This window comes from Aulonocara sp. 'chitande type north' Nkhata Bay, linkage group LG20, assembly GCF_057382095.1.
Source record: "Aulonocara sp. 'chitande type north' Nkhata Bay isolate Kocher_YH1m ecotype deep benthic linkage group LG20, A_spYH_male_GT1.1, whole genome shotgun sequence".
Taxonomy (NCBI): Eukaryota; Metazoa; Chordata; class Actinopteri; order Cichliformes; family Cichlidae; genus Aulonocara; species Aulonocara sp. 'chitande type north' Nkhata Bay.
This window is the reverse complement of record NC_141363.1, coordinates 32,287,182-32,301,699: the sequence shown is the minus strand read 5'-3', so window position 1 is coordinate 32,301,699 and position 14,518 is coordinate 32,287,182. Positions and strand designations below refer to the sequence as shown.

The 14,518-nt window shown below is 41.6% G+C and overlaps 1 protein-coding gene across 1 annotated transcript in view; it reads left to right on the top strand.

Annotated features, from left to right (window-relative positions):
• fgd (faciogenital dysplasia) overlaps positions 1 to 14,518 on the top strand; it is a 52,460-nt gene that overhangs the window by 15,689 nt on the left and 22,253 nt on the right. The window lies entirely within an intron of this gene.

The following is a 14,518-nucleotide window of genomic DNA, read 5'->3' as shown; positions in this document are numbered from 1 at the left end:
CCGAGAGATACAAATGATCAGAAATACAGATGATGTTTGTTTTGGGGTTTGTTTTTTTTTGCAATAGTGCTGAAGGTGTCAGTTCATAACAGTATTTATATAATGGATAATTTGAGGTTGTCAGATGTGAGTGAAAATCCAAAATATTTACATGGGAAAAAACATTGTAGAACAGTTCGAGCAACAGTTTGAGTAATTTAAACAAGAATAGAAATGCACAAATCTAAATATTTTCTACCTTTCTGTGTTTAATATCATTAAAATTTCAATAACTCTGCATTTGGGCTCTTTGCAGGATAAATCAAGCAATTAAAAGAACATTTTTATGAGTGTTTTGTGATCATTTTCTAATGTCATTAGCAAAAAAAATGTGTTTGTTGCCACACCCCTTCGTGTTTCCAGCAAATATCTGAAGAATATCCTCCCTTCACCTTCCCTTCACTTGAGCTCACTTATATCTTCACACACTCATTGAACTACTACAGGCACACCCACTAATACTTACACACACTTCCCCCATCTTTCATTCGGCTGCTTCTTTTCCTCTCTCCCTCCTCCACTCTACCCACTCTCACTTAACTCTCCCCTCCCTCTCCATCTCCCCGTTTTCCCCCCCCTTCCTCCAGCCCTCCTCCTCCTAACCAACCCGGGCCGTCATTAGTTTCCATGGTGACAGTTAGGGAGGTATTATTGCGTGTTGAGAAGTGCTCCTGGCTTCCTTTCAGATCGGTGGCGGCGGAGGCATTGTTTAGCCCACTGCTGTGAATGGTGTGGGGATCAGGACGGGGAGAGCGTAGGACAGGAGGAACGCATCTCTTTCCTTTTTTTTTTTTTTTGGGTGGGTGGGAGGGGGGGGTCCACTGACACTCTCTGCGTTTGTAGTCTGTGGAGGGAGGAGGAGGAGAAATAGGAGGAGGAGCAGGGAGGGAAGTAGAGGAGGAGAGAGAGGGATGAGTAAGAGAGGCAGCGTGGTGGTTGGAGAGAGTCGATGAGGGAGCAGGAGTAGTAGCAGCAGCACGTTCACACCGTCTCCCTGAGAGCGCCGTGAAAACATCCAGACTTCTCTCTGCTGCAGATCGGACTCTGCTTTTTACTGTTCATATGTTTGTCACACAGCAGGAGCAACAGAGATTTCAGACAGAGAGCGAAAACTGAGCAAACATCGGAGGTAGATGGCAAACTGAGTTTAGCCGGTGAGTTACTGATGTCGCTTCGTCATGTGTATATCTTTGTGGGAGCAAACATTAATTCATGAGCTCACTTGTTCAGCATTTAGTTTACATTTTTGTTTTAGTTTGTATGTGTAGCAGGTGCTGCCTCTGCTGCTGCTGCTGCTTCACAAAATTAATGTGTTTTCCTCCCAACCAAAACTCAGTCTGGGTTATGTTTGGGTGCGTGGGCTTCTAGCTGTCTGATGAATGTGGGCTAATTCTCGCTGCCCTCTGAAATATACATGCAAGACTGCATGTTTTATTGAGTACGTACATTGGGGGCGAATTTCTGCTGCCTTGCTTCTTGGATACCCTGCAGTGCTTTTTCAGAGAGCAAGGCAGTATATGTGTGTTTTTCAGTTCGAGTTTGTTTGGTTTTCTCTTTCATCCAAACTGCAGTGGGTAATTAGGAGTGAGAGATGAGCCCCCCGGCTTCTCAAACAAGTGATATGAGGTGAATAATGTAATGAGCGACAAACGCTGCCAACTTCATATTACTGTCCTTTTTAATCACTTTCACTGAAATGACTTTTCAGCTGAAAATTTGGCAAGTTCCAGTTAATACAAGCTCGCTGAAGGAGTGGATGAAGTGACACAGTGATGACCACTACTAGCTCAGTGATGTCATTACATGGCATCATGACAATAATTTCCCAGATGATTAAAGCTTAACAGATTGCCCAAACACCGCCTTGTGTATGATGTCTGTTATTTTCCACTGATATGTTTCTGTTTGTATTCATTTTCTTTCTTTTTTTGCGCAACTATATAATTAAGCTTACTGGGGAGGTGTCTTGTGGAAAGGGGAGTCTGAGTGTTTCTATGACGACTGGTAGCAGCTGTGTGAGCTGAGGCTGAGTGTGTGGCAGACATTGTGGCATTGCCTAGAGACTGCCGCACTCAGTCTAATCAACGACCCCTTGACCCAGATCAATGGGATGATGCTGAGCCAAGCAGCCATGTAGTCTGCCTGGCATGTATGTATTGTAGTACAGTGTTGCACAGCTGCTTACATTTCCTGGCTCACCACAGGCTTGAGTGGTGTCAGAGTGGTCTGATCCGCTTAGATTGGTGGTGGTATTAGTCCAAAAAACAGGCTTTTCATTCATCAATGCAATCATGGTGATTAGATGTATTCAAGTGTAAGTAAGACAAGTAGAATCTCAGCTTTGGTAGGTACTGGAATCCTGAAGTGGGTAATTTTGCATATTAGGTTGGCAAAATAGCAATGAAAGCCAATTTTAACAGTACATATTTATAGAAGTATATTTAGAATTCTTTTAGTTTTACGCTTGAACTTCTAAAATGAGCAGACAAGTGAGGAAATGATCAAAGGATGAGGGTTCACTCCCTGTAATTCATGTTGCTGTCAGTAGAGAAACAAGAAACTGAAAGGCTCTGAAAGTTGTCGGAGATGGGGATGGAGACTTTGACTTGGTTGGGTTTAGACCCCAGTCACAGAGGTCTAGAGTTGGTGGAGGTTGTTGGCGATCGCTAGGTGAAATTAGGCTCAAAGAGGTATATGGTGCTGTAGTGAGGAGCGCTTTGCAATTGCTTTGGTCACTAGCAGATTACCACGGTTGCCCGCTGTTTCTACAAATATGCTGATTTGCTTGGCACACTTGGCAACCATTTAAAAACACTTGTAACCAGTTATTTTTACCTAGCAACCGGTCGTTGCCAGGTGGCTTCTGTACTGGCCTGTGTGACTGGGTTTAAACCAAACTGAGTGTTGTGTAAATAGGTCTGTAGTGTGCTATTTTCTGCTGTGTGCTACATTTCAGAAAAACTAAAAACTATCCTGACCTGATTCTCTGAAAGTTATCCAAACTTCATGTGTGAAAGCAGCTATATTTTCTTTCCAGGTTAATGTCTCTATGTCATTCTCTGCGCTTTCAAAGTAACACAGTCTCACTGCAAAAGCTGCCGATGCTTTACTAAAACCAACGCATACCTCTTTTATTTGCTTGAGGATTGGTCAAAGGTAAAAACTAGCCAAATCTGCTCCTCTGTGACATTGACGCAATAAAAACATACAGGTTGCGTACAGGAGCTGTGAGCACCATAAGCTGATATTTATGGTTAGGCTGACATGTAGAAACTGCTCAAGGCCAACGCACAAAGACACACACAGTGTGTCCTTGTGTGAAAGGCAAAATTTCAGAACCCCTGGGCAGTGGAAAAAGTCGTGAGTCATGTTTCACCCATTTTCCTGTGTCTGGTTAGGTTTACTTCTAGAAATAAGCCAAAGGAAAGGTTTTCAGCCCACAGTGTCCACAAGTATTTAATACAGGGGTGGGTCTGTAACTGTGAGGGCAGCCATTCTGTGGAAGTCATTAGATTTGATCTCTGTATCTCTGCATCTGTACACCTGTTGGAAATTCTTCCCTGTCCCGGAGTGAAGCTAATGTGAAGCAAATTTGATCATGTAATCTGTGTCATGTCGATGTAAACTGATAAAGATGAGGCCCTGCCTTATTTATCCCAGAGCTGGGAAATCCAGCATCATACTTGTGGTTTTTCCTCCATTTATTGGTCAAATCAAGAGGAAGGAAGCGCCTTATATTGGTCAGAGATGCTGGAGAACTTGTGGTGACACTGACCAGACCACACGCAAACAGAAAAACACACACACACACACACACACACAAATGCCATGCTCAACAGTCAGCCTAATTAATGTACTTCATCACCCTAGTAATTATACCCACAACTTCCTCTTATTCTGGGGCACCTAGGGTCTAGATGGTGATGGTATTTCCTGTGTTGGTAATGTATAATTATATGAATCAGCCTCAAGCGATCAGATAAGGGTGGATCAGTGTACTGCTGTCAGTGTCATGAAGGCATCTAAATAAAGCTCAGTTCCTGTGTGATATTTCACTTTGAGTTTAAAAGTTTGTTTACATTCTTAAGGTTGGAAGTAAGGAGACACAAGCGTTTTACTTTCTAGTATCATGTGTGTCCTTGCTCCTTCGCGTGCATATGCCTGTGTGCGTTTGTGTTTTACTTCTCCATTTGGTCGGGGCAGTCACTCGGAAAATGTTAGGCGCTCTCTTGTCTCTACTGAAGCGCGTGTGTTGTTTTTGTACAAGACATTGGCATCACACAGGAAGGAAGAGAAAGAAACTGCATACAAGCACACATTAACAAGCAACATTCTAACCTAGTTAAACTCAATTATGAGAAATATTTGCATCTTTTACTCTGACCTCCTTCAGGAGAAAAGGCCACTTGCCTCTAACTGTGGCCTGCTGGTATTTCAAAAAGCTCAAAAGGCTTCAGTGTTAAATTGTCTTTGTAGTTGTCTCCTACTGCTGTGGAAAGGATGAGATGGCTTCCAGAGGCCAGTAACGAGATATTTAATGATTTTCTCCTGCAAGGCATAGTGTGAGTGTATGTAAGGTACACATACACATTTGCTTGCATGTTTGTTAGCAGACAGCTTTTTAAAATATTTTTATGGGATTTGGTGAATCCCTTCTTGCCATATTAACTTCGGAGGGGGTTGTTAATGTCTCCTCATAAAATGCAGAGTACCTGTGCACTCATGGTTGCAGTAAGTGTGGGAGCTACCATAAATGGTAATTTTCAAGACAGTGAGCTTTTCTTTTTGATCTTCCATTTTTGTATGTCATTTGGCTTGACTCATGTTTCTCACCAGATAAAGTGAGTGAAATGTGGACATGATTATTTTGATCTTATATTAAAAATTTAGATCAACATTGTTTTTTATTTAAAAGGGTTGTTTTATACATCTCTGGTTAATCTTTGATGTTGGCCAGTCAATCACAGGAAGCTGCAGAAACAGCAGCCCGCTAATTGGGCCGTCTTCGATGATTCCTTGCCTCACTCCTCAGACACCCCATGACAGAAAAACTAAAGCATTTAGCAGACGTGACGGATGAAAGGTGGGCTAGAGCTACCTGCTGCACGCAGTGGTGATTCTCTGCAGCTCTTTCTATACAGATTTAACAAAGGCTCTGATTTATCCAGCCGTCATGGGATATACAATATGACAGCTATCAGGGGTAGATCATTTCAAGTGTGTGGAGCTCTTATGGATTGTAGTTTGTTGTTTCCTGTCAGCACAGAGATACTTAATGTTAAAGAGAACATATAACAAGTGGAAGCTGATGGTGGAAATGTCTACAGAGATTATATTTGAGTAATGAAGCTGAACAATAACTAAGTTGATTTTTGATGTTGTAGAGAGATTTTATAGGCTAAAGAGTTAATGGGTTAATCAGGAAATAATGAGTACATTTAAGCTTATAAAATCATTTGCTGTAGCCTTAATTGGATTTGCATTTTGTATACATAAAGGTCATGAAGCGATCCTTTGATGTCTTGTGTGCTCATGACTTGCATGTTAAGCACGACGCAGACTGTAAGGACTGCAGATTGTATTGCCAAAGGAGACAGTCTGTTATCTGTAAATCAATATAGGCTCAGAGGGTCAGTTGGATTATAGCAAAAATCTTGGTAAACGATTTACAAGAGCTTTGAAAAGTGTGCGCATGCAGCGGCAGGCCAGCATCTCTGTTTGGGTTTAAGCAGCTCAGTGTACAAGAAGCTGGTCCTAGTGGTCCTCCTGTCTCCTGTGTGGGTAAATGAATGCGGATCAGAGCACTGTAGTGCTGTGCTGTAAGTTAAAAATTCTGGAGCCATTACAGAGGAAACAGGAGCCTTTATTGGTCTGTCTAGTGTACACCTGGTTTCTATAACAGGCCTCTCCCTGTACAGCCATTTCTGTGTGAACTCGTTTGCTTGTGGCTCTTGGCGTGTCTTGGCTTCTCGCTCCCATGTCTTAGCTTTTTCTGCCCTTGACAAACTTCAGCTTGTTTTCATTTTTTTTAAATTTCCATGCAAGGTTTCTCACACAAAAAATGTTAATTTAGGCTTCTTTCTCATTGGCATTTAAAAGTATTCTCAGTTTTCACATTTGAGTGAGTAAGAAATTGCAGCCAGCTAGTGTGAGGCACTGTGTTCGAGGTTCGGGCAGACTGACAGGAGCTGCTTGCCTCGGATCCTTCTTGCTCCAGAGATCCCGTTGCTGACGCTGCCTTTCAGGAGCCAAGTGACATTTTGAAAATGATTCTTACGTCAAAGAAGATGTGTCAGGGTTGAATGTGCGGTGACCTTTCTGTCTCTGTGTGTGTATGTTGGGAAGAGTCCAGTGTGCACAGAAGAACAGCACACAGGGAGGGGATAAGGCTTACACCCAGCTCCACGCCCGCATCCTTTCTTTTTCATCAACCCAGCCCTTAGACCAACCAGGAATGAATCAGAATGGGTAACAGGTTGACCTGTACTGGGCAAGGATGTCCCGCTCTGGGACTCTTCATGTGTCAGCAGCCTGATAGACACTCCTCTCCGCATGCTGACATCCATCCTGCCTGGAACAGATGCAGGGTGGTGTTGTGGCCACCCTTCCACCTCACCCACTAGTGCAGCATCACTTTGACAACAGAGGCTGTAACAGGGGGCAAAAAAGCAGTAATATGATTGTGGCCCAGTGTGTAAAATGTAAATACATGTGTTGGAAAGATTTGAAAGGAACGATGGTTACATTTTGGCACAATGTTGCGAACCAGATGAAATAAATTTACAGAATTACCAGAATGTTTTTACACCACTTGGCATCTAATCATTAGTTATTATTAATCTCTGGCAACAGTGTGTTTTGTCTTGTCTTCTCCCCATCACCCCCATCCGACTGCTACCTGAGGTTTTTTCCTGTTAGAAGAGAGTTTTTCCTTCCCACTATCACCAAGTGCTTCTCCAAAGTGGGTTGTTTGATGGTTGTAGTTTTCTCTGTATTTTATTTTGGGTCAACCTTAAAATTTAAAGTGCCTTGAGGTGATGGCTGGCTAAATACCTTCAGACAGTGTTTGCTTAATCACATCATCCGTGGTTTGTTCAGTAGTTAAAATAGCCAATGGGGAATAACGGACGCATTTAGGTACACAAAAATAGTGGACCCCTGTTCACTCTAATTTCCTGCTTTTACTTGTTTTTTCCATCACACACGTGCATAATATGATACGTGCTGGAAAAGCTGGTTTAGGTAAACCAGCTCTGCATGCGCCACTTCCTTCTGTTGTTTTGTTGGGCCTGGCTTTTCCAAAGGTGTAATTCTGTGGAAATGTGAGGTGTGAGTGTTGCATTTTATTTGGGAAAGGCAACGTTTTGGTCGGCTGTGTTTTTGGTTGGCCCTGATGGTGTTTCTGTGGCTGCAGTGGAAAGCTTTGCAGCCTGCTGTAAAACCTTAGCAGATCAGAGTTTAATGGTAACAGTGTTGACATGAGTTAAGTGTTAGACTAATTTTGTGGTGCGTACTGCAGATGGGTTTCTATAAAGTTAAGTGACTGGGCAGAACAGCCTGCATGTTTTGACGTGTACGTTTGCACATTTGTTGGTGTGAATGCAAACGGTGGATACTTTTCCTTGCTGCAAGTGACACTGTGCTCAACATTTATTGACGTGCAGTCAATCATTTCAACGATCGTGCTGTCAGCCGTTGAAGCAGTTTGTGACTGGTCCTGTCCAACACAATGATTGGTTAATCCCACGTATCAATGTCTGGTCAAATAATCAATGATTTGATGCTTCAGAGACCTTTAATCAGAATGAGGGGCGATCGAGCTTTGATCCAGAAGATTAACATGAGCAATACTCGAGACAGTGTGGCCTTAGTAAAATAGGGAATCATTGAATTTGAAAATGCTTTCTCCGACTGTAGGTGCTGGTGACTCAAGGAGCAGACCTATGTGTAAAGACTTACCCATCCCCCACGGCACTGGAAATAGTATTTTTCTTTTCTCTTGAAATTTTCTCTACCAGTAAATATGCGTCGAATATACTTAAACTGGGAGGAAAAGATGGGCTTTCCTGTGAAACCTTGCTTGTACTGTTGTGAAGACAGTCCAGCCTGGTTTTTGTTTTTCACAGTGAAAGCCCCCATTGAGAGCTGCTACAGTAGGTTTCAGTGAGGCTCCAGTAGTTTCTGGGACAGTTAGGCAGTCATCTCCACAGGCAGGTTTGTAAACCCCCTTGTTCTCCTGTGTGTGCGTTGCCCTAATTGCCAATCTGTAGCTGTTTTCTTTGCAGCAATGCTCTGGGCTACAGTAGCACACTGCATCCAGTCAGACAGAGGCTTGTTTCTCTGCACCCTGCCTCATAAAAGTCTGTGTAGAGTGTTTGCCGTAGCATGGAGTAGCTGTGAAATGGAGAGGCCGGCGTGCAACCGTCCTGTCAAATCACATGTTTGATGAAAAATTTTAACCATCCCTTTGTCACGTCCTCACATCATTGTGCTACTTACTGTAAAGTCTGAGTGCTCTCCAGTGACTATCACGTATCGGTACAGATGACTGCTGATTGTGCTGGCCTTGAGTCACACTGTTCAAAAAAGGTCAGTGTGTCATATCTCACCCTCAGCATTTCTTCAGACTGGCTCTCAAGGACACAACAGGAAATGAAGGATGCTGTTAGACTCAGGCACATGTTTATACATAATAATATGACTACTGGAGCTCTGGCTCGTGTTTTACTTTCTTTCTGCTTGCAACTGTAGACGACAGAATACCTTCCAATTGAAAAAGAAATTAACACTTTATTAAAACTGTGCATCTACTAAAAGCACAAGTAGTTTACTGTGACCATCTTGCGATATTATTAGCCATAATAAAGGCAACTGTTGGGATAGCAGTTGCCTCTTCTTTTATTTCTCAGGGTACACGGAAGCACGATTGATTTAGTTTGGGATGCCACTTCGATATTAAGTCTTCAGTCTTTGTTTATGTTTAGCTTTTTCCACTTGGTGACAGTGTATAATTACAGGAACTGGAAACAGATGGGCCTGTTTTCTTAGTATATTTACATCTCTGAGTGCTCTGTGCATGCTGCACAGAATGTATAAATAAAGGATTTACCCTCCATATTTGAAAAGTGAAACCAAGTGCAAATAATCTGCACTCCTTCTAATGCCCAGCAGGGGGCAACTCTACTGGTGGCAAAAACAAGATCATCAGATAGCATAGAAGTCCTGAGGGAAATATATGTACTTCATAGTTGATGTGTTATAATGGTGAACACTGCACTGATTCGTTTAGGGTCTCAATTGCCAGTTTCAGGTTTTCGTTTTTTTTGTTTTTTTTTTAAAAAGCATGATGAGAGGCATATCTCTCTCTCTCTCTCTCTCTCTCTATTTATATATATCTATATCTATATCTATATATCTATATTAGTGCTGTCAATAGATTAAAAAAAATTAACTAACTAATCTCACAATTTTCTGTTATTAATTGCGATTAATCTCAATTACTTTATTAATAGCCTGGCTCCAATTAAATTTTTTTATTCTTTATATTTTAAGTAATTATCGTTGTTCACCGAAGTCCAGTGGTCTCCGGTGAGAGCGACATTCCTTACTTGCACAAGCTTGCTGGACTGCTGAGCCCTCTGGTCCCCATACAAAGTGTGCAGTCTCGACACAATGGTTCCTCTCGAGGGCAACACTCATCTCCTGATGCAGCACGAATGACTTCTCTCAGTCCATCATCTTCTACTATGCTAACTGGTCGGCAGTTTTTAGCTATCCAAACAACCAAGGAATTGGTTACCTTTTCTCTCACATTTTTTGTTATTCGTCCACAAGCACCATACTCCTGAAGCGTAGACTGGCGAGGTCCCGTAGAGGTGGATTCAGTTGGGTGTTTTGCTCTCAGGTGATACGCCAGTGATGAACTGCTTCTGTGGTACTTGAATTCAGCGTTGCAAATTGTGCATCTTACTCTCGTTTTGTCCAACAAGCCATCAGGCAACTTCTTAAAGAGAAACTTTCCACCCAAAAGTCCGCCCTCGTCCATGCTTGCGTGTGTTAGCTAGTGTTAGCTAGATAGTAGCATGGTGTCACTTCTTCTTCTTCTTCTAATCATTTCTGTCAGGCCAAACGCCAGCATAGCACACTGTTGCCCCCTCCTCCAGAGGTGCTCATGAATTTAAAGGTCTTAGATTACAGGAAATTAATAAAAAAAACAAAATCAGCGTTAAATTTAACTATAACTTTAATCTCAGACAAACTGATTTACTCAGGAACAAATAAAATACTAAAAAAAAAAAGCCAAACAATAACATTTTAAGTTATCTAAGTGACTCATATATATTTAACCTGAGTAGCGAAAGACGGCGGTGGGTTTGAAAACGATTTGCGGGGAGTCCGGTGTTCTCACGGCGCTAGTGAGCCTAGCCCCCGGCTCGCTAACGAGCTAGTGGGTAACAGATGTCTCCGAAAACGTCGGAGCGCTTTTGAAAATATGTGGTGTCCTGATAAACTGAGCAGATATTTGAGGTTTACACAGCTACATTCTCGCCTGAAAATATGTTAAACGTTTATTTTGTGACCCAGAAAGAATAATAAGAGTAACATTAAAACTAACTAGCTGCCGCCATTGTTGGAAACTGCGCTGGGCCGCGCTATGAATTCTGGGACACAGCTGCTTCTTCTTCTTCTTCGGGGTTTAACGGTAGCTGACATCCTTGTACATGCAATGCTGCCATCTTCTGTTTCAGTCCGTTATTACACTCTTAAATCCTGCCACTTATTCCTGCGTCTTTTGTGATCGTACAAAGTTTCAAACGACGCGTCGACTATTAAATCAGTCGTCGACGATTTTGATAGTCGACGTAATCGTGACTAGTCGACAAATCGTGGCAGCCCTAATATATATATAGATATAGATATCTATATAGATATATATTTCCCCCTGCTTTGGTTTAAGAGACATCAAATTGTCTCTCAAGACATCAAATCAAGTCCAGTGGCTATGTTCATAGTGGAAGTGAGGCTTGCTCACCCAGGATGAGGGTGACCCAGGTCATCTACTAGCTAGGGGTTAGTGGTTCAATCCCTGGCCATTCTACTCTGCATGCCAACTTGTCCTTCGGGTAGACACTGGACCTCATTCATTGGAGTGTGAATCTTAGAAAGATAGCACTCGGGCAAAGAAGATTTATTGTATGAAAGTGCCTTGAGTGGTCAACTAGAAAAGCACAATATAGGAACCAATTCATTACTGCTTTGTGAGTTTTACTCTTAGATTATGAGGCTATGACTTTAACACCTTCTAGCAATCCGTTGCCTGCTGAACCTTTTTCTAACCTCTCAGCCTCTCTGTCTTCTCATCCCAGAAAATCACAATCTGTGGGAGCTGCTGAAATCTTCCCACTTAGTGTGGGAGACATGCCATTGTGCCTGCTATGCCCACTGACCTAATTCAGCTCAGTGCCTAATGCCATACCAGTGAAACTTGGGGTGCCGCTAATTGTTAAACAATAAATATTTTCTACAGTAGGTTAAAAAAACTGATGGGTTGACAAAGAAAATGTGATTGTTTCTCATTACAGAGCATGATGAGGAGAAGATGAATATAGATTTTTAAGCTGTAGCCAGATGCTGCTGTATATGATTGGATAGCTGTTGATCCTTGTGTACTTTTGTGTGTGTATGACTGCGTGCATGTGGAGATGTGTGTGGGTTAATAAAGCCTGTGGTGAAAATAGAATTGGGCCCTCGTTACTGTGTGATTGTCAGAGACTGAGATCTGCCCTACTGTCGATCCCAGGGCAGCTGCTGTTATACTCACACCAGTATTTTCTCTCTCTGCTTTTTTTTTTAATTTCCTGGTTTGTACATTTGGGTTTTTATCCTTTTATAGTGTCGTTTCAACCAGTTTCTTATATCTAGAAAAGTAAATACTTTTTTTTATAGTTATTTATAGCTTTAATTTTCTTTTTTGAACATGTCACCTTCTTTATTTCAGTCCCTCTGTGTCCCAGCTGCAACATGTATTTAAATTCTGTCTTCATCTATACATTTCTATCTATCTTTGTTTCTTTTTTTTTTAATGATTAAGTTGATTTCTGAAAAGTAGATCAAGGTCATAGCACATATTGGTATGGCAGAGGGAGAAATGAGACAAAGCAAAATTCCTTTGTTTTCTTAGCCTTGCTATTTTTCTACAAGACAATGTGTTCCTGTCCAAGCCAAGAATTTAAGTGGCTCTGTGGCTCAAAGTTCATTATAAATCTAAGAGTCGTTTAATGAGAGCTTGCTGCTCTCTGGCTGAGTCGTTCAGGGTAACACGGTGGAAATAAAACCAGTATTATTCTGAATGAGACAGTGAAAGAAAGTTATACAGACACAGACAGAAGGAAAGGAAGAGAGTGGGTATAATGAAGGCAGAAAAGCTAAGAAATGTGATGGTGACATAGGAAATAATGAGGTACACCACCCAAACTGGATGTCTTGCCACGTCTTGGTGGGGAACTGGGCGGGTGGTTGGTTGAAGTTATCAGAGTGGCGCTGTCAGCTCTTCCTTACCCAGGGTTGCTTTGTGGACAGGAGAGCTGATTGAGTAGCTGTCTGAGTGGGGAGACTCTGCTGACTGTGAGCGATCCATCTCTGGGATGATGGGTAATAAATGACTCTGTGGGGGTCGCCTCGGGGCTGAAGGTGATTGACAGGGTAGCTACGTCTGTGCATTTTCCTTGTGCGTGTTTGTGTATATTTTGAACCTGAGTGTCTTGGGGTCTGGGGAAAATGGAGAGAGGAGAGAGTTATGAGTTATTTTCTCGGAACTTTGATTTAGCACGGTGAAAATTTGAGATGTCTATCTCGAAGGTTTGATTTATGGAGAGTAAAGAAAATGTTTTGCTCTGTTTTTTGTTTTCAGTGGTGGAAACAAGCTTCTGTACTAATCTCAGTATCCCTGGTGAAAATGAGCACATCTAGCACATTATACTACGGTTTGTGCTCACACCCAACTAGGGAGACAGAGACACAGCTTGAAAGGTACAAGTCCAACTCAAAATCATTAAATTTTGCTGCCATGCAACTTTTAAAATGCTCAGAGCATCGCATCATCATTTGTTGATAACAAAGCAAATAGCAAAATGTAGTGTCCCTCAGCTAAACCATCTTTGCCCCACTGTTTCTCACTTTGCATACTAACTCATTCTACTGATGTGGCCTAGTCTGATTAGATATGTAATTTTATTTTATCTTTTTAAGTCTGAAAATTAGAACTTAGAGAAAGTTTGGAAGTTTAAGGCTTCAGCCGTACAGGCCTAATGACCTGTCGGCTACCCCGTGGCAACCACTGGATGTTGGATAAAAATGTTTGTCCACAGACAATTTGCTGAGTGGTTGCTGGAGTTTGCTAGCAGTTGCTAGGTAAAAAAAGGTCACAAAGAGGCTGCTACAATCCTCCTGATTGCTTTAGTTGCTAGCATATTGTCACAGTGGCTGTAGTTTACACAGAAGATCCCAGCTTATCTGCAAACACCCCCCGACTGCTTGTAAGGTGGTAGTTAAACTGAAAATTGTGACAAAAACTAGAAATGTCGCATGTACAGCGATGATTAACATCTATGTTTTTTTTTATTAATTTATTTTAAATCCCAATTTTCTGTTACTTTCTTATACATTATGTTCATTTCATCATCCACCTGAGAATACAATGTTACGGTCTCCATTTGAATTTGTTTCATGTGCTACGGTCAACCTACATCTCCTGTATGTAACTTAACAGTCACCAGATTTGTATCCATGTTATTCGGTATTGAAAAGAAATATGTCTGCAGCATTGAGCATTAAAAGCAAATATTGAAAGCTTGCATTGATTCTTGACCTTGTTTACTTAACGTTGTAAACACACCTTAAGACTCATAATTTGATTAATTGTCATACAACAGAGACAATCTAACTACACAAAAGGCAAAAGCAATCAAACAAAGACTGATACACATTGCTGTGACGTGCTAATACAAGAAATACATTCCTTAGGTTTTTCTCTCATGATAGCATCACAATCCCGGACGCTTACATGCTTCCTGCTGATTAAAATCAAAGTGTCAGTATACGTACCTGAAGGTATCCGAATATTTCTGTGTATAAGGTACACGGCAACCATTAACTTTGTGTAGGTGTATACTGTGAAGCAGTATTTTGAAGTTACAACTCAAAGTCCTCACAGTCCTAAGCTGAGATTGCATTACATCACAACCATGAAAGAACAGGTAAGATTTACAGTGACTAATTGTTGGTTTTGCTGGGAGAGGTTGCCATGTTAACGCACAGCCTTCAGGGTGTAGCAGTAATAATGTTCTCATATAATTTCTTTCTAATCGTGCTGTTCATTTATTCTTCAGTTACTGTGTGGGGAGCAAAGGAAATTAATGAGCTCATTATTCTCCTTTGTGTTTTTACAAAGCTCTCACTAAATTAGATAGATACATTATTA